Source organism: Lactuca serriola, chromosome 5, assembly GCF_051521515.1.
Source record: "Lactuca serriola cultivar US96UC23 chromosome 5, Lser_US96UC23_V15, whole genome shotgun sequence".
NCBI classification, from domain to species: Eukaryota; Viridiplantae; Streptophyta; class Magnoliopsida; order Asterales; family Asteraceae; genus Lactuca; species Lactuca serriola.
Window position 1 is genome coordinate 168,505,238 of NC_136412.1, and position 24,538 is coordinate 168,529,775.

A 24,538-nucleotide genomic window follows, 5' to 3' on the forward strand; every position below is an offset into this window, starting at 1 on the left:
GAACATAACGATTAAAATAATATAGGAATATTTTAGGATGTTATAGAAACCGAACCGGAAACTTACCCAAGAATCCATCCCTCAAGAATCAATCATGTGGCCGTAATACATTGAAAGTATTATTAGATTTGATTCCTAATAACTATCCCTTTACCCTTATCTCACGTAGATAGCATGGCTGGATTCCATCTCCCTGGCGACCCGTACTTTCCCAACCACGGATATGATGGATGGCTCGAGCTAGCGCCAGAAGAGAACCATGAGATTCCTTTGGAAGATGACTTCGCCGAACCATTTCCTGAAGAGACTAACTCAGAACCTGAAGTCAATAATCTGCCTCATGTAGCCCTGATATCAAATTCTAAACCCCAACTTGAGTTCGAACGCCCACCGCCTATGTGGGTCAGAAGCTTGGATAGGTGGAGTCACGAACAAGGCCAACCCCACCCGTACGATGGGGATAGCTACTTCTACAATGGGAACGAAGGAGGATCTGTAGACAGAGCCCTTCCAATCATAGTCCGCCGAGTGGCTCGTAGCGTTGAAATGAACGTGGCGGCCATTCAGCGAACTATGGAGCTTGAGGCAGACTCAGATGCCAACACAAACCACATTCTCAATCTTGAAGTTGCTCACGGGAGAACTTTGAGAGATAATGAAGCTCTAAAACAAGAGCTAGCTACCACTCGAGCTGAGGTTATAGAGCTTCGAGCATGCCAAATAGTATACGAGAGCCGCCTCGTTAACATGGAGCGCTAGTTGGCTAACTTAAGGATCCGTCCGAGGAGTGCCCGTCGTCGATAGTGATGGGTTTTTGAGCATTCTAACACTTCCTAAGTGTACATGCAACCCTAATAACCTTGGATCCATGTTTATCTAATTATCATGCAAAGTTGAATTCCAAGGTTATATTCCTATCTAGCATACACGGGGAACAATTTTTAACTTGAACGAAAGATAGAATAACTTACCTTGTTGTTGCTTATGATCCTTGAAACCTTGTGAGCCTAGCACCCCAATTGTGATGCCTTAAATGCTTCACACAACAGCAAATGCAAAGGAGTAAACTTTGAAAGAATCTTACACATGCAAAAATCGGCCTAGCCCTCACTTGTTCATGTATAGCCGATTTTGGTGGAGAATGGGTTGCTTATATAGTGTTGACACATCTAGGGTTACACCATGTAAACCCTAATGTGTCACGACTCTTCATTTCCATGACCCATGGGTTTGTAACTCCTATGGAGCATCCTATGGGTTTAACCCAACTTGATAGTCCATGGAGCCTCTTAGCCCACTATACAAGTTATGGATGATTTACATAATCAACTCATATATTTAATTAGTTATCTTTTGATCACTTAATTAATTCCAAATTAATCCTTGATCAATACTAATTAAATAATACTATTAATATATTAGAACTTATAATATATTAATAAACCACAAGTGTTATTTCTCCAATTTAGTCTATCCAATTGCATGGTGGCATGCAACCCAAATGGACCATGCCGAGTCGGGTCAAGTACATACCAGAAATAGTTATGGACTTAGACACCTTATCCAACAGTCTCCCACTTGGATAAGTCTAATAAATATAACTACAAGTATGACTTCAGGAACCGATCAGCAATCATAGCTCTTTCAAGGTCTCTCAGAACTGAGAAGATGATGATACGCCATTTAAGATAAGTGATCATATAGTCCTCTATTCTAGATATCAACAGGACAAATACATGGAACAATGTCTTACTTATTGTCCAACGGTTTGTTTCCCAATTTCCGATTTGTTTGACAAAGAACATAATTGAACACATCAGCTTATTTCTGACCGGGCCCAGTACATAGATCAAAACAGAATCATCGAGGGGCCCAGATATCAGCTTCTAATCCAAGAAGGAACATACAAACTTCGACTCATATGTTTGTTCTACTACTCATTGAATTATGAACAAGATCACGTTTTATAACATTAAGTTACCAATGTGTTTACGTACAATCAATGCATAACCAACTCATAAGTAACAAATCATATCTCTAGGTTTGAAGACTTATTTGATATTACCGACTCACGATCACTCGAGATAAATTCCATGAAGTGATTCCATTGAGCGTGGGTTGAGTCCAATGCTCAGAAATTATGAGCACTCATGATTGTTGTAGCCTTGTGCAATAGCTTAGACCTCTGCAACCAATCTTGACAGTCTTGATTCATACCTACTTCCGACATATGACCGACTATGGAGGTTTGCATAATAGGATATACCAAATATAATTATTCTGGAAGTCAAAACATGCAAAAGAAATATAGTAAACGATCTACAAGAGATAGCAACACGTTACTCATAAATAAAACACCTTTTCTTCATCATCTAATGTCAATTACACTTTACAAATTTTGAGGTTATCTAACTACTAAATCTAATATCATCCTTCAGCCCTATGCTCCGAGCATGCTAGAGATGCTTAACCCAAGTCAGTCCCTTCGTGAGGGGATCTGCTGGATTCTCATTTGATGATACCCTCTTTGCCACAAGGAGTCCTTCTTCTATTCGATGTCTGATGAAATGACATTTTTTGTCAATGTGTTTGGATCTCCCGTGATCCCTTGGTTCCTTGGCTAAGGCAACTACACTTTCACTATCACAGAAAATTTCCATTGGCTCTTTAATAGCTGGTACAACTCCAAGGTCTCCAATGAAGTTCTACAGCCATATCGCCTCCTTTGCTGCCTCGCTAACTGCAATGTACTCTGAATCGCAAGTAGAATTAGCCATTGTCTCTTGCTTGGAACTCTTCCAAGAAATTGCTCCTCCGTTTAAGGTTAAGACCCAGCCTGACTGAGATCGGAAATTATACCTATCATTCTGGAAACTAGCATTACTATACCCTAAAACTCTCAATTCATCAATCCCACCGAGGGTAAGAACCCAGTCCTTAGTCCTCCATAGGTACTTGAGGATGTTCTTTACCGCAGTCTAGTGTGCCTTGTTAACGATGCTCAAGGAAAAGGCTACATCAGGCCGAGTACACGTCATAGAATACATGATCGAACCTACAGCCAAAGCACAAGGTATTCGACTCATTTATGCTATCTCAGCGTTAGTACTATGGCTTTGTGTCTAACTCAATCTGGTGTTACTCTGGATGGGTAACTCTCATTTCTTGGAGTCCTGCATGCCGAATCTCTTCAGCACCTTATCCAAGTAGGTACTCTGATTAAGTCCAATTAGTCTTTTACTCCGGTCTCTCAAGATCCTTATCCCTAGAATATAGGTAGCTTCTCCGAGGTCCTTCATAGAGAAACACTTCCCATGCCAGGACTTAACTTCCTGTAGAGTTAGGATGTCATTTCCTATGAGTAGTATGTCATCCACATACAACACCAAAAAGCTAACTATACTCCTACTAGCCTTGACATATACACAGGATTCATCTTCACACCTAAAAAAGCCAAAATCTTTGACCTTCTCATCAAAGCAAAGATTCCATCTGCGAGATGCTTGCTTTAACCCATAAATGTATTTCTCAAGCTCACACTGTCTATTAGGGTACTCTGTGCTGACAAAACCCTCTAGCTGACTCATGTAAACATCCTTAGCCAGCTTTCCATTAAGGAAAGCAGTTTTGACATCCATTTGCCATACTTCATAGTCATGAAATGCGGCTATGTCTAAAAGAACCCTAATAGAATTAATCTTGGCCACTAGAGAAAAGGTCTCATCATAATCAACTCTGGGAGTTTGTGAGAAACCCTTTGCAACCAGTCGTGCCTTATAAGTGGGTACCTTACCATCCATGTTGGTCTTCTTCTTGAAGATCCATTTGCACCCTACAGTCTTACGAACTGGTACATTCTCAACCAATTTCCAAACTTGATTTTCATACATGAACTGTATCTCGCTGTCCATTGCTTCTTTCCATTTTGCTGACTCAGGGCCTGCCATGGCTTCCGCGTAACTGTTAGGTTCATCCAGACCTATCAGTGTCTCATCACTGTTAAGTGTATCAACTTCCGCAATAATATGGAATCTGTCACACCCCCAAACCAGAACGGCGGAAACGTTCGGGGGCAGAGGACGTCATATTCAGTATCATAACAGTTCATAGAAAGGAAAGTACACACCACCATATATATTAAAGTTTCCAAAATGTTTACATAATTGTATTCGTTACATGTTCAAAAGTTAAATACATAAACATCTTTCAAAAAAAGTAATTAACGTCAGCACGTTAACCTCCAAAAGTTGATTTCCAAATCTGCTTAGCGGTTCCCTGAGAATACAAGTTATTTCAAAGAAAAAGTGTCAACAATTAAGTTGGTGAGTTCATGAGTAGTGTTTTTGAGAAAATGTACGCCATTCGAAAGTTCGTGTATGTTTTCCAGAAAATGCAGTATTTCAAATGTAAAGAGTTATGATTCGTTGTGTTGAAAATGAATGTATTAGATCCAGAAAATCCCATATTTTCCCTAATAGTTGAGATATGAATTGTTGTGTTTTCCAAGAAAAACCCTTATTTTCTTATAAAAGTATGAAATGCATATGAATATTCGTGTTATAAGTTATAAGTAATTGCACCAGGAAAATCCCTTATTTTCCTATTAGTTGTTTGGTTTGTATACAGGAAAAACCCTTATTTTCCTAACATACTAGCAGTCTCCAGACCGAAAATCGCAAGCAACCGACGTGCATGTAAGTTGTGTCATAGTTTTACATAGTAAAGCTATACGAAGATTGCACTTGTTAGATGAAGAATAGTTTTAATAGCTACTCGTTCATAAAAGCATAATACCATAATAATTGTATATCCGGTGAGTTTTATAACCATACTAAACATAATATGCCTGTAGCGACGTTCTTCAGGCGTCGTAGCATTATGACAACTGTCACCCCAAAAGACGGACTGTAGCTAACAGTCAGGGGGCGGGATCATGACTTCCCGTATAGATCTATACACATTTGACACGTTCTCCGAACGGGAGACTCTGGTTATAGACAGGACTTATAGTGATACCTTTTCGCAAAAAGGAAGTATTTGAAGATGTATATGTCTCACGGATTCTCAACTAAGTCTGTATTAAAGTAGTAGGTTTGTATGCAAAGTTTATCCTTTTTCACAATGTTTGACAAAGCATAAATCATAAGTTCTTTGAATGCATAAAATGATTTAGTAAAGAATGTTACCCTTGATATGATGTATTTGTATGTAAACGTATAAAAAAAACATTATTTCTATTTATAAACATATTGTATCCCAAGAGGGTAAAGTTGTGTTGTGAGGTGTTTTGCATGATAATGACTTCATAAGACAGTTAAAACAACAGTATGAAAAGTATATCAAAAGATCGATGTTTCACACGATTTTAGTCGTGTGTTTACTTGTATTCCCCCCCTAGAAGAGTATAAAAAGTATTTAAAAATGTATTTAAAGTGTGTTTGTAGGGGTATGAACTCAGTTGAAAGTTTGAAGAAAGCGAGCAGAAAACTGGGCAGGGTTTCGTCTCGGGAAACGGATTTTTCTCGGGATTCTCGGGAGTAAAATCGACCTTCGGGACTTTAGCAAAATGACCAGGGCTTCGGGTTTGAACGGGCACGGAAAATGAGGCAAAACGCAAGAGAAACGAGAAGAAATGAGCAAGTTTTTCGGAAACCCTCGCATCCCTTTTATAGGGGTGCTGAACCGCCTCGGTACGCTGGGCGTACGAGGGTACGCAGCGCGTACTGGGGCGTCATCGCTTACGTACTTCGGATGGGAGAGCATAGAGGAGTAGGGGCGACGTGGACGATCTGAGGCCCTTGATCTGAGTACGCGGGGCGTACGAGGGTACGCAGGGTGTACGAAGGATCGGACCGCTTACTCGTTCTTCGGATAATACCGGGAGTATATATTTAAATTTTTATTTATTTTAAATAAACTTCTAAAATTCATATCTCCTTCATACGAACTCCGTTTTCGACGTTCTTTATATCCACGCGAAGGTGAGACTACGATCTAGAACTTTCGTTTAGATTCCGTTGGCAAATTATGAAATTATTTTTATTATTTATTTATTAAAATGACGTGATTAAGGAATTTCTTTAAAAATTCATAACTTCTTTATCTGACGTCGGTTTTTGCCATACTTTTTACCACTGAAATACCATTGTCGAGACCTTCGATTCTCGTTTAGGTCATTCCGGCCAAAAGTCGTTCGATCTCCGATTCGAGTTTTTACGTAACTTCGTATTGCCGGTTTTTGTCGGAAAACTTAGAATGGTCATAACTTCTTCGTTATAACTCAGATTTCTGTGTTCTTTATATGCTTGGAAACCTTAAGACGATATCTATTACATAGCGTACTCCAAACAGAGCCTTTGAATACTTCATTTTTCGACGATATTCTAATTACTTTTTCAAAGAGGTTACAAGACTCGAATTTCAAGGACCTGAAAGGACGGGTTGTTACAGAATCCATAGTAATGCTCAGGTGCATTCCTAACCCTTGTGGAACGCCTCAAAGGTACTGACTTGTCAATTAGCTCAACATGAGTTTCCTCCCGAAGTTGAGAGCTAGGGTTTGAAGTTCCTTCACCACTTGACTCTTGAATTTCTTCAAGGTCAACTTGCCTCCCACTGTTTCCTTGGCTTATGAACTCTCTCTCTCGAAAAACATCCCTCCTATCTACAAATACCACTATTTCACTAGGTCTATAGAAGAGGTAACCAAAGGATTCTTGTGGGTAACCCTCGAAAATACACCTCTCTCTTCGAGGTTGAAGCTTATCATGAGTCTTGTGTCTCACAAAAGCCTCGCAACCCCAAATCTTAATGTGGTCTAGTTTGGGTACATTACCAGTCCACATCTCATGAGGAGTTTTGGCAGCTTTCTTTGTAGGGACTAGGTTAAGTATATAGGCGGCAATCTCTAAGGCATACCCCCAAAATGAGATTGGTAGCGAAGCTCGACTCATCATGTAATGAACCATATCCAACAAGGTTCAATTACGCCTCTCAGCCACACCATTCAACTGCGGTGTCCTTGGAGGTGTCAATTGTGAGACAATCCCACATTCCGTAAGATAGTCGAGGAACTCTGAACTAAGATACTCACCACCTCGATCGGATCGAAGCATCTTAATGTTCCTGCCCAATTGATTCTCGACTTCCTGTTTAAATTCTTTAAACCTTTCGAAAGTCTCTAACTTATGCTTGATTAAGTAGACATGTCCATATCTACTGTAATCATCAGTAAAAGTCAAATAATAACGATTAGCATCCCTTGTGGCATGTTTGAAGGATCCACACACATTCGTGTGTATAAGATCCAACAAACCTTCACCCCTCTCAGAAGAACCTGTGAAGGGTGACTTTGTCATTTTTCCAAGTAAGCATGATTCACAACTATCATCTGACTTAAGGTCAAATGACTCCAAGACTCCACCCTTTTGGAGTTGACCTATGCGTTTCTTGCTTATATGTCCAAGACGACAATGCCATAATGATGCTTTATCCTTGTTATTGTCATTAACAGAATCAATACACAATACATTATTACCTTGTAGCACCTGGTTCCTGGTATGTATGATTTATATCATTATTTTACATTTTTTTCCTTGGACTCGGCGAGTCGTAGGCTAGACTCACCGAGTAGGGACGGGATATTGGGCACGTTTAAGTTGGCGACTCGGCGAGTCCATACTCTGGACTCGACGAGTCCACTAGTCTGGAAGAAACCCTAATTTTAGGGGTTTGCACCCTATTTAAACCCCCTTATGCACCCCAAGTTAGTCTCCTTCACCCTCAGAGCATCCTATACCGAACCCTAACCCTCTCCTTGTGATTTGAAGTGTTTTTGTGCTTGTTCCTAGAAGACTGAAGAAGGGAAGGAAGGAAAGACCAAAAGAGAAGGTGAAGAGCAAGGATCTAGGACCTAATCCAAAGTTCATTGAGGTACAATTCGGATCTATTCTGTTTCTATGCTCAAATCCCCATTAGAACACCACTTGGGTTGTGGTGACTTGGTAAGGCATGTGGAAGATATGGTGGATAACCTATTGACCCATGTTCAAATCCTGGCACTACTCAGCCCTTGTGGCCATGGAGGTTCGCCTGCAGTGACTCCAGGGCATGAGACAAAGTCTCATGTTTGCAGCGGGGGATTAGTCGGTGCGCGTAAGCTGGCCCGGAAACCCTCGTTTTGGAAGTTCCCTTTCCAAAAAAAAAAAATCTATCTTTGAACCATTTCCAAGCTTGATAGTAGTGTAGGGATCATAATGGGTTGAATAGCCACTAGATCTAGCTTTTTTCGAGTTCCAGGAGCCTAGATCTAATACCTTTATGGGTCCATATTGCATGAAAGCCCTTGATCTACCCATTTTAGTGTGTTTTGAGCCTTAAAATCCCCATTAATGATTGTATACACGTAAAGTTGGAAACTTTACGTGTTAATCGAGCCCTAGGAACCTAGATCTATGAATGGAATGCACTGGATTCAAGCAGAATTGAGTGTATAGATATTGCATGTATACGACTCGGCGAGTTGTTCTTCGAACTCGGCGAGTTGAGTTGCGACTCCCCGATTTTTCCCCTTTCGAGTATGTGAGTAGACCAGTGAGCCATAGGTGGACTCAGTGAGTCGGAAGCCAGACTCAACAATGGAGGGACTTGGCGAGTCAATGCCCTGACTCGGCGGGTCCAAGGTAATCTACTTGCCTCAAGAACAGACTCGACGATTTGTTCATACAACTCGGCGATTCACAGTCTAGTGTGTTCATCGGATGAAGATCCACTTGACGAGTTGTTCATACAACTCGGCGAGTCGGATGGAGGACCATTGAGTATCAGTTAGGAAGAGAACTCAACGAATCAATGCCTAACTCGACGAGTAGAGACGGGGGCAAGGACAATCAACTGGATATGGACTCGATGAGTGGGCAAGCCAACTCAGCGAGCCGGGTCAACTAGAAGTTAGCTTTGACTTTGACTTGACTTTGGTTGAGAATCCGTCAGGGGTAAAATAGTAATTTTACCGTGGGAATAGTGTCAATGTCCGATTAAGTGTTTCATGGAAATATAACAGGAGGATCACCGGAGCAGCAGTCAGAGATTTACGGATCAGCTTTTCAGCAGCTAGCCTTTCGAGGTGAGTTACCTTCCAGTAGGGGTGGGTCTAAGGCCACAATGTCGACCCACCAAAAAGGAGTATCTAGTAGATAATTGTCTTCGTGATAATTATCTTTGCTTGGTTATGTGCTTTGGTTGTGAGATATGCCTTTATGATATGTTGTGTGTAGTAGGAATTAGTTTTCCCTGACATCGGTCTCTTGGATAGTAGGGTAGGACAGTACCCTGTTATGCCAGACTGTGTGTTCATATCTCATTATTGTATGCTAGCGATGGGGGGTGTGATAGTCCCCAGTACAGGTTGAAAGATACTGATGATGAGCACCGGTTGAAAGATACCGATGATGATTACCGGTTGAAAGATATCGATGGCTGTTACCGGTTGAAAGATATCGATGGCTGTTACCGGTTGAAAGATACCGATGTCACACCCCCGAACCAGACGGCGGAAACGTCCGAGGGCAATTGTGACTCAATTGAATACCATCACAATGAATATACATGAAACATAACATCATTCATCACCAAGCATTAAATTAATACAACTGGTAGCGTTTACATTTAGTACATTGTTTCATAACATTACATTCCCAAAAAGTAGGTTGCTCGATACTAGTTAAAAAAACAACAAGATATCACTGGGTACATTTTTCCTTCGATTTACCTGTTACCTGAGAATACAAGTATTTTGAAAAACATCAACATATGAAATGTTGGTGAGTTCATAAGTAATGTTTGAAACATAATGTTTTGTATTATTTTGACAAACCACCAGAAAATCCGATATTTTCTTAAAAGATTATTGTAAGTAAGAAAAAGTGTGAAGATCCGTAAGTATGCTTGTTTATTTCTATAAGTGTGAAAAATTGTTATACTTGGGATGCATCGTGTAGGTGTAAGTGCTGAACTCCCTAGGAAAACCCGATGTTTTCCTAATATTTTAAATTACGAGTTTTATATTTGGTTATACCGTTGCGACGTGTGTATTCGATAATTCCAGGTGACATTGGATTAATTAAGGGTGGTGAGTTGTTGTAATCAAGCATTAATGAAAAATGGCTAGCTTACGACTATACAAACGAACCCTTTAGGCGTCGTCTGTACTACTCACCTAATCCAACCACCCTGACTTCCCATAGCCCCACCACCTAAGAAGAAAGGAGGGTGAGAAGCCCTCTTTAATTCCATGAGTCGTTCAAGGCTACCGTGAATGCGAAGGGCCCTTGGTCCGACTCGCATTTGCCTTCTCGAATTTACTTGCTGTGTTAAAGGACCCTTGGGGCCCAACAGCACAAAAGCTATTGAAAGTCCTTTTACATTGTATTAGGTCGTTTAAGACCAAATAACATGTACGCGCGTTTCCTTTGGGCCTAAAGATCATGTCATTGGGCTAGCTAGGCCCAACAAGCACCATTTGAAACTTTTGGGCCCAAAGATGGTGTATCGACGTCTGGTGAATTCCCACGTGTGTATTGACTTCCCGTAATTTCCGCGTGTGTATTGGAGTATCGTCGTGTTTAGATTTTTGATTCATTATTGACTCGAGACCGAATCAATTCGTTTGGCAACGATTTTGGTGTTGAAGGTGTATTATATTTCGTTGGTAGTCGGGGTACTAGTATTTTGTCATAAAGGATTTATTATTTAAAATATTAAAATTTTTTCTTTTTGAAGCCCTTTCTTGGATAAATTTACACTTTTAGCCCTTTATATAAAAGAGTTTCCATTTTAGTCCTTAAACCATTTTTCTTGACACTTTAGTATCAAAACCTGTTGAAAAGGTATTTTTCAGCCCTAATTTACTTGAAAAACAGTTTTAGTCCCTCAAAATAGAGTTTTTCTCGGTTGAAACTTCTATTCTCGCAATTTTTACAATTTTTACCCAAAATGGAAATTTTTTACAACTTTGGTCGCTTCTAAATTTGAAAAGCATTTTTAACCCTTGAAGTGGACTTGGTACACTAGTAGTCCCCTGTTTTACAGAAAAGTGCAGTTTCAGCCCCTCTAATTTGAAAATCTCGCAATTTGAGCTTTATTGGGCCGAAAAAGTTCATTTTTGGCCCATTATGTTTAAAAATTCACATTTTAATCCTTCAAAAGGGTAAATTTCCAGGAAATACATTTTTGAAACTGTTTTGACTCATCTCATCCCTCAAAATTTGTATTTTGACATTTTGGGCCCTTTAGTTTTATATTTTTAGCATTTTGAGTCCAAAAATGGGTTTTAAGCCCAAAGATGTTCATATTAACCAACTTGGTTATTTTTCTAGAAATGGTTTGTCTGAAATAATATAATTTATACTTATTTCATACAACTTAATGTAGATCTCGGTTTTAAGGTCTTTTTTGACTAGATCCAACACCACAATCACATAAGGACATATATATAAACATAGAAATCACACAAAGCATACATATACTCATAGATCTACACATTTGCTTGTATTCTCCCCCCACAAAACTTATAAAAACCGAAAAATAGGGGGTATGAAGCTCACCTTGAGTTGTGGTTTTGACTTGAAGAAGAAAAAGGAAGGAAGTGAGGTGATTTTCGGCCCTAGCAACACCTTGATGAAGATCTCGAATTTGAGGTGATTCTAAGATGCAAGATCATGATTTCTTATGAGTTAAGAAGAGATTTTTGTATAAAACAAGGAATCTAGAGTGTGGATTCAAGCATCAACTTACCTAGATGATGATTTTTTGTGAAGAATCCTCCTTGTAAAGCCCTTGAAGCTCGAAATTTTTTTGAAGGGAAAGTGAACGGATTTGTGGTGTGTTCTTGATAGAATAAAGAATGAAATGTGGGTGTGTGTGTTTTCTTGGATTCGGCCGAGAGAAGAAAGAGAAAGGAGAAGAGAGAGGTTTGACAAGATAGTTGCATGGAAGTATGTGTGTTGCATGGAGATCCTTGGTGCAAAAGTGAGGTGGCACCCAACAAAGTCAACCCTTCTTGTTTGTAGGCTTGGGCCGAGAATGGAGAGGGGAAAGAGGAGATTTTTGGGCTTTTTGCCCCTAAGCCCATATTATAGTTAGGTTGAATGATTGTTGGCCCAAAAAAATATAAATGTGATTTTTATGCTTTATTAGGCTAGATTAGGTTAATCACGGTCCAAAATGGTTCATAATATTACTCTATTTCATTCTAGGCCCAATATGGCCCAAAAATATTGAATTAAATGAAAATGGGTCCAATTAGAGCCCATTTAAGAGTTCTAAACCCAAGATGGTCAAATTTGAAGCTTATTGGTCCATTGGGCCCAATAAGGAAGTCCTAGTCCAAAAGTGGACTTAAACAAGAACTTCTAGGGTTTCCAATTGCCTATTGACTACTTGAAATGCTTGCATGGTGTATTTGATTGAATTTTCGTTGTCATAAAGTAAGCATCATACATGTTCTTAAGTTTTTGATTCATAATTTTACTTAAGTGTTGTAGTTACAAGGCATAAAATTTCTAGTTGTGACATCATCCCCCCGTTAGAGGGAATTTCGTCCCGAAATTCTGTTTGAAAGCTAGATTTGAGAATGCTAGAATAGGTGAGGGTACTTTTGCTTCATTTGATCATCGCGTTCCCACATGAATTCTGGCCCACGCTTCGCGTTCCACCGTACTTTCACGATCGGGATGCGACTTTGCTTAGTACGTTTCACCTTCCTATCCATGATTTCAACCGGTTCTTCAACGAACAAGAGATTCTCGTTGATTTCAATCTCGTCAAGGGGAATGATAAGTGTTTCATCTGATAGGCACTTCTTTAGATTAGAGACATGGAATACGGGGTGCACACTATTTAACTCTGCGGGTAGTTGCAGTTTATACGCCACTGGACCTATTCGGGCGACGATCTCGAAAGGTCCAATGTATTGTAGGTTCAGTTTTCCCTGTTTTCCGAAACGAATGACTCCTTTCCAAGGTCAGACTTTTAACAGTACTCGATCCCCGACCTAAAATTCCAAGGGCTTTCGTCGTTTATCGGCGTAGCTCTTTTGTCGGTCGTGCAATGCCGTAATCGAGCTCTGATTTGAACTATCTTTTTCGTGGTTTCACGAATGATCTACGGTCCCGTTAGCGCCTTGTCCGATGTGAGTGCCTTTGCTAGTTGGGTATCGCCCACCTCAGCCCAACATAACGGTGATCTACACTTACGCCCGTATAGTGCTTCGAAAGGGGCGACCTTGATGCTCGAATGGTAACTGTTGTTATACGAGAATTCGACTAAAGGTAAGTGGGTATCCCAAGACTTCCCAAAGTCTATCTCACATGCATGAAGCATGTCTTCGAGTGTTTGAATGGTTCGTTCGCTTTGACAATCCGTTTGTGGGTGGTAAGCGGTGCTCATGTCGAGATGGGTTCCAAGTGCTTTCTGGAGTGATTGCCAAAAACGTGAAGTGAACCTACAATCTCTATCCGAGATAATAGACATTGGTACTCCGTGGAGTCTCACGATTTCTAGAATGGATAATCACGTTAGTTTCTCCATCTTGTAGGATTCCTTTATTGGCAGAAAATGAGCGGATTTCGTCAGTCGGTCGACTATTACCCATATGGTGTCTAATCTGTCCGATGTCTTGGGCAGCTTGGTCAGAAAATCCATAGAAATCCCTTCTCATTTCCACTCGGGAATCACCGGTTGCTGTAATAACCCCGAGGTTTTCTGGTACTCCACCTTTACCTTGGCATAAGTAAGGCACTTACCGACATAGGTGGCAATCTCTGCCTTCATGTTAGGCCACCGATAGTATTGTTTATGGTCTAAATACATCTTGTCCGAACCGGGATGGATGGAGTATCGCGTCTTGTGGGCTTCCTTCATGACTACCTCCCTAAATCCTCCGAGTTTAGGGACCCAAATACGGTTCATGAAGTAGTATACTCCATTCTCTCTTACCTCTAGATTCTTTTCCATTCCGCGTAGAGCTTTGCTTGCTCTGTTTTCCATCTTCATGGCATCTGACTAGGCTACTCCGATCTGGGTGGTTAGGTGAGATTGGATGGTTATCGAGAGGGTTTTTGCATGATGATTAGAGTACTCCTTCTGGCTCAATGCATCAGCTACTACGTTGGCCTTGCCCGGGTGATACTTGATTTCACACTCGTAATCGTTAATAACTCAACCCATCTTCGTTGCCTCATATTCAGCTCCTTCTGACTCAAGATGTGCTGGAGACTCTTGTGGTCTGTGAAGATGGTGCACTTTGTACCATAAAGGTAATGCCTCCACATCTTCAGAGCAAAGACCACGGTTCCCAATTCTAGGTCATGGGTCGCATAATTCACTTCGTGCATCTTTAGTTGGCGGGATGCATAAGCTATCACTCTACCATGCTGCATGAGAACACAACCCAAGCATTGATTTGACGCGTCATAGTAGACTACGAAATCTTCCGTACCCTCCGGTAGAGATAGTACCGGGGCACTACAGAGGGCTTGCTTCAGGGTTCGGAATGCAACCTCTTGTTTGTCCGTCCATTTGAATGGTACGCCTTTTTGTGTAAGTGAGGTAAGTGGCTTGGGGATCTTAGAGAAGTTTTGAATGAATCTCCTATAGTAGCCTGCTAAACCTAAGAATTGACAGATTTCTGTGGGTGTTGTCGGGACTGCCCATTCTTCAACAGCTTTAACCTTAGAGGGATCCACATGAATTCCATCTTGGCTAACAACATGACCTAGGAAGTTCACACTACGAAGCCAGAAACTCACACTTGGAGAGTTTTGCGTATAGCTTTTCCGATCGCAGAGTTTCTAGAATTTTTCAGAGATGTTGGACATGCTCTTCCTCGCTTCGGGAATTGACGAGAATGTCATCAATGAAGACAATGACAAAGTTGTCGAGGAATGGTCGACAGATTCGGTTCATCAGATCCATAAATGCGGCAGGGGCATTTGTTAGACCGAAGGGCATTACGACAAATTCATAATGTCCGTAACGAGTTCGGAAAGCGGTTTTAGGAATATCCTCTTCCCGGACCTTGAGTTGATGGTATCCAGATTGTAGATCTATCTTAGAGAAGTAACTAGCTCCTTGGAGCTGGTCAAATAGATCGTCGACTCGCGGGAGTGGATAGCGATTTTTGACAGTGAGTTTATTTAACTCTCTGTAGTCGATGCACATTCTAAAAGATCCGTCCTTCTTTTTGACAAAGAGGACTGGAGCTCCCCATGGCGAGTAACTAGGTCGGATGAATCCCTTGTCCAGGAGTTCGCTAAGTTGGCTGGACAATTCTTGCATTTCAGCAGGAGCTAGCCGGGGGTGATTTAGCGAGAGGAGTTGCTCCTGGAACGAGGTCAATTTGGAACTCCACTTGTCTCTCTGGGGGTACTCCAGGAAGGTCTTCAGGAAATACGTCTGGGAATTCACGTGCTATGGAAATGTCTTGAATGTTAACCTCTTCCTTGGTTTTGTCCACTATGTGAGCCAGGAATGCCAAATTGTTCTTTCGTAGATGTTTCTGTGCCTGGATGCACAAGATGAGGAGAAGGTTCGTGATAGGTTTGTCTCCGTAAATGACTAGGGTTTCGTGATTGGGAAGGCGAAGACGAACGTCCTTTTCGTGACACTTAATTTTAGCATGGTAGAGGCTTAACCAGTCCATTCCAATAATCACATCGAAACTCCTAATGGACACAGGCATTAAGTCTATTCGAAAGACGTGTTGGTTCAGGTTTAGGGTACATCCGATGTAGATTTCCCCCGTGGATTCTGTTTTCCCATTGGCCATTTCCACCGTAAAGGTTTCATTGAGCTTCTGGGGTCGTTGTTCTAGATAGTGTTTATACTTATCGCTCACAAAGCTTCGTTCCGCTCCGGTATCAAATAGGATGCATGCATAAGTGTGGTTTAGGGGAAACGTACCGGTAACAACTGCGGGATCCTGAATTGCCTCCCCCTGACCCATGGCCAGCAGCCTTCTCGTTTCTCCATTTCCGGGAATGTTGTTGTTAGGGCAATCATGACGAAAATTCCCAGTCCTTCCACATCTATAGCTGGCGTGGCTGGGTCCTACATTGTTGCCGCCATTGTTGGTTATTGTTGTTGTTGCGGTTATTGTTGTTGTTGTTTCCTTGTTGTTGATTCCGAGAGGGATAGGCTCTGCAATATTCTGCTGTATGACCGTTTCAATTGCAACCGGTACTATGCATCTCCCTACATTCGCCATGATGTTGGAAACTGTATTTGTTGCATCTTGGAAGACTTCCAGCATATGTTCTCCCTTGTGCTGGTGTAGTAACTATCATGGGAGCATCGACATCAATAACATGTTGTTTCTTCAAGGATCCTTGACTTGGCTGTCCTTTCCTCTTATCCCCGATGCTCGCTTACTGCTCTTACGCTTGGGGTTCGGAGTGTCTTGATATACGACCACTTGTTGGCTTCTGTGGTTATTACTTCGACTGGTTTTATCGACGTTATTTCCTCCTCTGTTGGTGTTGTTGGTGTTGAGTTGTGCCATAGCAGCAGTTACTGCAGCGGTGACAGCAACTTGGAATGTAGTAAGGTCCACTTGCAAGAGTGGTGCTTCACGGGTGTGCTCGTTATTTCTATGGAACGAAATCTTCTACAAAAGTTCAGCCAGTTCATCCGCCTCTTAGGTGATTTCCTCCACTTTTCGCTCGGCTCGCGTAGCCCTTGCCTTGGCCATGGTGAGTTGAAGCTTCAGGCTGATAACTGTCTCCTCGAGAGAGCGTAGGTAGTCCGTATCCACCCCTTGAAACATGGGGAATTTTGGCGGGACTTCCAACTGGTGAGGTCCACTTCACGCCTCCTATATGCCCTTTTCCTCGCTTGCCTCCTGGCCCAACTCATCATAGTCGAAATCAACCATCACGTATTCGTCCTGTTCCTCTTCAGGTCCATTGGCGTGCACCTTTCCTTGATCTACCTCTGGCTCATCCTTGATCTTCTCGTGGGCTACTAGGACCTGATGTAACTGAATACCCTGCTGCTCTCCCTCCATGAAGACTGGGGGAAGGTATAAACTATCGTTACTCCTATGATTCTACCACTATGCTATAGACTAAACAGATGTTCCCTTTTTGGTGATAAAGGGGTATGTTTTTAGGTTCCCAAGCTATCGCGATCTCATCAGAACATGTGTTAGTTATACTTTGGAGGGAATGTATTTGATCAGGCTACATCCAGTCCTTGATACCACTAAGAACAGTCCTGGGTTAACCGGGATACTAGCGTTATCTTCTTTGGTTCAGCGTTATGTTGTTATTCCTAATGCAAGCAAGGGTGTTTTATTGTTGTGTTTTACTTGTTTTGTTTAGAGTTGTGTTAGTACCTCTTTTGGTTTATAGTTGCATATCAATGTGTGGCTAGATATGCTAGTTCACTATAAACAAAGCTCTGATACCAACCTGTCACACCCCCGAACCAGACGGTGGAAACGTCCGAGGGCTATTGTGACTCAATTGAATACCATCACAATGAATATACATGAAACATAACATCATTCATCACCAAGCATTGAATTAATACAACTGGTAGCGTTTACATTTAGTACATTGTTTCATAACATTACATTCCCAAAAAGTAGATGGTTCGACACTAGTTAAACAAACAACAAGACATCACTGGGTACATTTTTCCTTCGATTTACCTGTTACCTGAGAATACAAGTATTTTGAAAAACGTCAACATATGAAATGTTGGTGAGTTCATAAGTAATGTTTGAAACATAATGTTTTGTATTATTTTGAAAAACCACCAGAAAATCCGATATTTTTTTCTATAAGTGTGAGAAATTGTTATACATGGTATGCATCGTGTAGGTGTAAGTGTTGAAATCCCTAGGAAAACCCGATGTTTTCCTAATACTTTAAATTACATGTTTCATATTTGGTTATACCGTTGCGACGTGTGTATTCGATTATTCTAGGTGACATTGGATTAATTAAGGGTGGTGAGTTGTTGTAATCAAGCATTAATGAAAAATGGCTAGCTTACGACTATACAAACGAACCCTTAGGCATCGTCTGTACTACTGACCTAATCCAACCACCCTGACTTCCCATAGCCCCACCACCTAAGAAGAAAGGAGGGTGCGAAGCCCTCTTTAATTCCATGAGTCGTTCAAGGCTACCGTGAATGCGAAGGGCCCTTGGTCCGACTCGCATTTGACTTCTCAACTTTACTAGCTGTGCCAAAGGACCCTTGGGGCCCAACAGCACAAAAGCTATTGAAAGTCCTTTTACATTGTATTAGGTCGTTTAAGACCCAATAACATGTAAGCACGTTTCCTTTTGGCCTAAAGATCATGTCATTAGGCTAGCTAGGCCCAACAAGCACGATTTGAAACTTTTGGGCCCAAAGATGGTGTATCGACGTCTGGTGAATTCCCACGTGTGTATTGACTTCCCGTAATTTCCGCGTGTGTATTGGAGTATCGTCGTGTTTAGATTTTTGATTCGTTATTGACTCGAGACCGAATCAATTCGTTTGGTAACGATTTTGGTGTTGAAGGTGTATTATATTTCGTTGGTAGTCGGGGTACTAGTATTTTGTCATAAAGGATTTATTATTTAAAATATTAGAATTTTTTCTTTTTGAAGCCCTTTCTCGGATAAATTTACACTTTTAGCCCTTTATATAAAAGAGTTTCCATTTTAGTCCTTAAACCATTTTTCTTGACACTTTAGTATCAAAACCTGTTGAAAAGGTATTTTTCAGCCCTAATTTACTTGAAAAACAGTTTTAGTCCCTCAAAATAGAGTTTTTCTCGGTTGAAACCTCTATTCTCGCAAATATTTACAATTTTTACCCAAAATGGAAATTTTTTACATCTTTGGTCGCTTCTAAATTTGAAAAGCATTTTTAACCCTTGAAGTGGACTTGGTACACTAGTAGTCCCCTGTTTTACAGAAAAGTGCAGTTTCAGCCCCTCTAATTTGAAAATCTCGCAATTTGAGCTTTATTGGGTCGAAAAAGTTCATTTTTGGCCCATTATGTTTAAAAATTCACATTTTAATCCTTCAAAAGGGTAAATTTCCAGGAAATACATTTTTGAAACTGTTTTGACTCATCTCATCCCTCAGAATTTGTATTTTGACATTTTGGGCCCTTTAGTTTTATATTTTTAGCATTTTGAGTCCAAAAATGGGTTTTAAGCCCAAAGATGTTCATATTAACCAACTTGGTTATTTTTCTAGAAATGGTTTGTCTGAAATAATATAATTTATACTTATTTCATACAACTTAATGTAGATCTCGGTTTTAAGGTCTTTTTTGACTAGATCCAACACCACAATCACATAAGGACATATATATAAACATAGAAATCACACAAAGCATACATATACTCATAGATCTACACATTTTCTTGTATTCTCCCCCCACAAAACTTATAAAAACCGAAAAATAGGGGGTATGAAGCTCACCTTGAGTTGTGGTTTTGACTTGAAGAAGAAAAAGGAAGGAAGTGAGGTGATTTTCGGCCCTAGCAACACCTTGATGAAGATCTCGAATTTGAGGTGATTCTAAGATGCAAGATCATGATTTCTTATGAGTTAAGAAGAGATTTTTGTATAGAACAAGGAATCTAGAGTGTGGATTCAAGCATCAACTTACCTAGATAATGATTTTTTGTGAAGAATCCTCCTTGCAAAGCCCTTGAAGCTCGAAATTTTTTTGAAGGGAAAGTAAAGGGATTTGTGGTGTGTTCTTGAGAGAATGAAGAATGAATTGTGGGTGTGTGTGTGTTCTTGGATTTGGCCGAGAGAAGAAAGTGAGAGGAGAAGAGAGAGGTTTGACAAGATAGTTGCATGGAAGTATGTGTGCTGCATGGAGATCCTTGGTGCAAAAGTGAGGTGGCACCCAACAAAGTCAACCCTTCCTCGTTGTGGGCTTGGGCCGAGAATGGATAAGGGAAAGAGGAGATTTTTGGGCTTTTTGCCCCCAAGCCCATATTATAGTTAGGTTGAATGATTGTTGGCCCAAAAAAAATATAAATGTGATTTTTATGCTTTATTAGGCTAGATTAGGTTAATCATGGTCCAAAATGGTTCGTAATATTACTCTATTTCATTCTAGGCCCAATATGGCCCAAAATATTGAATTAAATGAAAATGGGTCCAATTAGAGCCCATTTAAGAGTTCTAAACCTAAGATGGTCAAATTTGAAGCTTATTGGTCCATTGGGCCCAATAAGGAAGTCCTAGTCCAAAAGTGGACTTAAACAAGAACTTCTAGGGTTTCCAATTGCCTATTGACTACTTGAAATGCTTGCATGGTGTATTTGATTGAATTTTCGTTGTCATAAAGCAAGCATCATACATGTTCTTAAGTTTTTGATTCATAATTTTACTTAAGTGTTGTAGTTACAAGGCATAAAATTTCTAGTTTTGACAACCGATGATATTATATGTTATGTGGTATGATGGGGGAACTCACTCAGCTTCGTGCTTATAGTTTTAGTTGTGGTTTCAGGTACCTCTTCGTCAAAGGGGAAAGAGTCGGCAGCATAGCGGCGCATCACACACATGGTTTCCGCACTGGATATTTCCGGGATCGTACTCTGATTTTCTTGTTTCCGATGATATTGTTTTGAGACATAACCTTATGTTTTATAATTAATGTAACTTTCACAATGCTTTAGTAACACGCCTTATTACATGTTAAATTTTAAAATGAAATTTTTGGCCTCGAAATTTGGGATGTTACAAGTTGGTATCAGAGCCCTGGTTTAAGGGATTCAGACACCCCCTAGGGGGGTGTCTAGACTCAAACCGAGGGACTAAAAGCTTTTTACAAGGAAAATGGTTTTCTAAAATCTGAAATGGGAAGTTTTACGAAAAACGAAGTGTGGGATGCGTGCGACCGACCGGGCTCAAGTAAGTTTTCCCCAAGATACCCATACTTGTTATGTTATGTTGTATGGTTTTGATTCAGAAAATTGCATGCTAGAATACGACAAAGGATCTCAGAGGATGCCTTGTGTGCCTGATATATGATTCTAAGGTTTGCATGCTAGTTAGGGCTAAGGATGTAGGAAAGATGCCTTATATGCCTGTTGTATGAGCTGTATGGTTGGACTGTTTAGTCAGCAGTAGGACGGCCTATGTAGGTTATGCCTGGTTTGGTTACTCAATGCACGAATGCTGCTTGCCTTGTGCTATGTGGGTTCCGACCAGCTTCGACTAACTAGCAAACGAATATGTAACAGTATTCGCAAGCTAGTTAGGGGACACAGTAAGGACTCCGAATGCAGCTGATGGTGGGGAGTAGGTCGGAGAGTGCCCTAGGGAAGCCTAGGTGTGATCAGTGGGAAGAGCATTGGTGAAAGGGACTTGGTGAAGTCAAGGCAATCCTTGAGGAAAATACGGATATATGTGGAAGGTAGTATGGGCCCATACTACTGAAAGTAGAGGATTCGTACTTGATTCAAGGAGGGCCGAGATGGAAACTGGAAATTTGGAGAGTGCGTGAGACCTTTCAGGGGTATATGTGATCCTGATAATTGTCTTATTATTTTCAGAATGGTGGTCACACGTCATGGAGCAGGGGGATCCGGATCTGGTTCAGGATCGGGTTCGGGAGCGGGATCCGAGCATGTCGATGATGGGTTACGCGAGTTTATCACGTCTGAGATTACGTGAGGTATCCTTGAGGCGACCCCGATTATTTTCGGGTCGATCAAAGAAGGGATTATCGAGCTGATGGAGGATCGCCACCGGGCATTCAAGAGTGATCTGGCGTCTAGCCAGGTGGGTACACGCATACTGCCCTTTAAGGACTTTCGTAGGAGTGGTGCACCGGATTTTCATGGGGTGAAGGACCCCATTGCTGCTAGGAGATGGATCGCAGACATCGAGTCTGAACAGTTGACGAGCTTCTACCTGGAAGGGTCGAAGGTCTGTTTCGCTGTAGGTTGTTTGAGGGATAGAGCGAGAGATTGGTGGGAGTTGAATGGCGATACGTTGGGAGCCCCAGCCATTGAGGCTATGACATGGTCAGATTTCGTGACCTGATTCAAGGCTGAGTTTCCACCAGCTGTGGAGCTTCAGCAGCTGGCCTGAGAGTTCTTGGATATGCGATAGACTATGAAGACTGTGGCGGAGATCAACACCATGTTCCGGGAGAGGGCCTTGTTGGTACCCCAGTATGCGGGGGATGAGGATATGAGGAGGACCCAATACCATGACATGCTATGGGCTGATATTCAGGAGAATGTTAGTTTCTCCGCTTGCCCTACCCTGGAGTCCATGATTGCCAAGGCTAGGGAGAGAGAGATTTCTTTGGAGCACATACGGAAGAGGAAGGCCGCTCAGAGGCAGACGATGGGGGCTTCGTGGTAGAAGCCCAAGGGATCCGATGGTAGGACGAAAGGCCAGTCAAGGCGGGACCACTATGGGAAATGCGGTCAGGCACATGAGGGAGTTTGTCACACTGGGCCGGGTACAGGCTGCTATACGTGCGACAAGGTTGGGCATTTTGGCAGAGATTGTACTGCCTCTATTTCTGCGATTCAGACATCAGACCTGATTTGCTTCCATTGCAATCAGAGTGGCCATAAAAAGGCAAATTGTCCCAGGTTGTCAGCAGCAGCAGCAGCAGTGCCGGCAGTGGTGCCAACGTCAGCTACAGCACGGGCTATGGATGGCAGGAAGTTCAAGTCGAAGGCTCCAGTGGTTTGGAGTCGAGCATTTCAGCTGACAGCCGAGGAGGCACGCGCTGCACTCGATGTGGTGATGAGTATGATTCTTTCCATCTGATTTATTAGTATGGTGTTATGATATTGATATGTGCTCAGTGTATATACATTTAGGATCATTCCATGTGAACGGTATCCCAATTTAGGTGTTGTTTGATTTTGGTGCTACCCGATCATTTGTCTCTCTTGCGCTTAGCAAGAAGTTTCCTGAGTCTTCGGGCATGTTGGACTACCCTCTGGAGGTCGAGATTGTAGACGACCGATCAGTGCAAGCATCGGTGGTCTATCGAGATTGTGTTTTGAGGCTGTTCGAGGAACGTAACCTGGTAGACTTGGTTCCCATACCGTTGCAAGGGAACAAGGTTATTATAGGCATGGATTGGTTGAGCCCCAATGGGGCAGTGATAGATTGTGAACATCAGCTGGTGCGGATCAGGACCCCAAGTGGGGGAGAGTTGGTAGTTCAAGGCGAGAGGCCACAGTGAGGAGCTGCTATATGTTCAGCAGCGAGAGCTAGGCGTTACCTTCAGTAGGGTTGCATAGGGTATTTTGCTTCTGTTATGGACACCCGGGAGGTGGGTAAGGCGACAGTGGGCGATGTGCCCGTGGTGCGAGAGTTTATTGATGAATTCCCCGAGGAGCTACCTGGGATACCTCCGGAGAGGCAGTGGAGTTTAGGATCGACCTAGTCTCTGGTGCGGCTCTGATAGCCAAGGCGCCGTATTGGTTGGCTCCTCCTGAGATGCATGAGTTGTCTACACAGCTGCAGGACCTGTTAGACAAGGCATTCATTAGACCGAGCAGTTCACCCTGGGGAGCCTCGATTCTGTTTGTGAAGAAGAAAGACTGGTCACTTCGGATGTGTATAGACTATCGGGAGCTGAATAAGGTAACGGTGAAGAACCGTTACCCATTTCAGGGATCAAAGACCTCTTCGACCAGCTTCAGGGAGCATCTTGGTTCTCCAAGATTGATTTGCGATCAGGGTATCATTAGATGAGGGTCAGAGAGGAGGATGTGCGGAATACTACTTTTCGGACACGCTATGGTCATTATGAGTTTATGGTGATACCTTTTGGGCTCACCAATACTCCTGACGCGTTCATGGATCTCATGAATCGCGTGTGCCGGCCGATGTTGGATCGGTCCGTGATTGTTTTCATTAACGATATCTTGGTTTATTCCAAGACGCGAGAGCAGCATGAGGAGCACTTGCGTAAGGTTCTGAGTACTTTGAGGAGGGAGAGCTTATATGCTAAGTTCTCCAAGTGTGAGTTCTGGTTGCACGAGGTGCAGTTTATGGGGAACCTTGTCAACTAGGACGGGATATTAGTGGATCCAGCCAAGGTAAAGGTCGTGATGAGATGGGAGTTCCCGAGGTCTCCATCCGAGATTCGGAGCTTCCTAGGATTGGCAGGCTACTATCGGAGATTCATTCAGGACTTCTCCAAGATAGCCGTACCCCTGACTAGGCTGACGAAGAAAGCCGTGGTTTTTCATTGGGGGCCCGAGCAGCAGGCCGCATTCGAGATGTTGAGACAGAAATTTTGCGAGACGCCAATCTTAGCCCTGCTAGAGGACATGGAAGATTTTATTGTGTACTGCGATGTGTCCATCTCGGGTTTGAGCGCAGTGTTAATGCAGAAAGGGCACGTTATTGCTTACGCTTCGAGGAAGCTGAAGCCTCATGAGGCGAACTACCCGACGCATGATTTGGAATTGGGGGCTGTTGTGTTCGCCCTCAAGATTTGGCATCATTACCCCTATGGGGTTCATTTT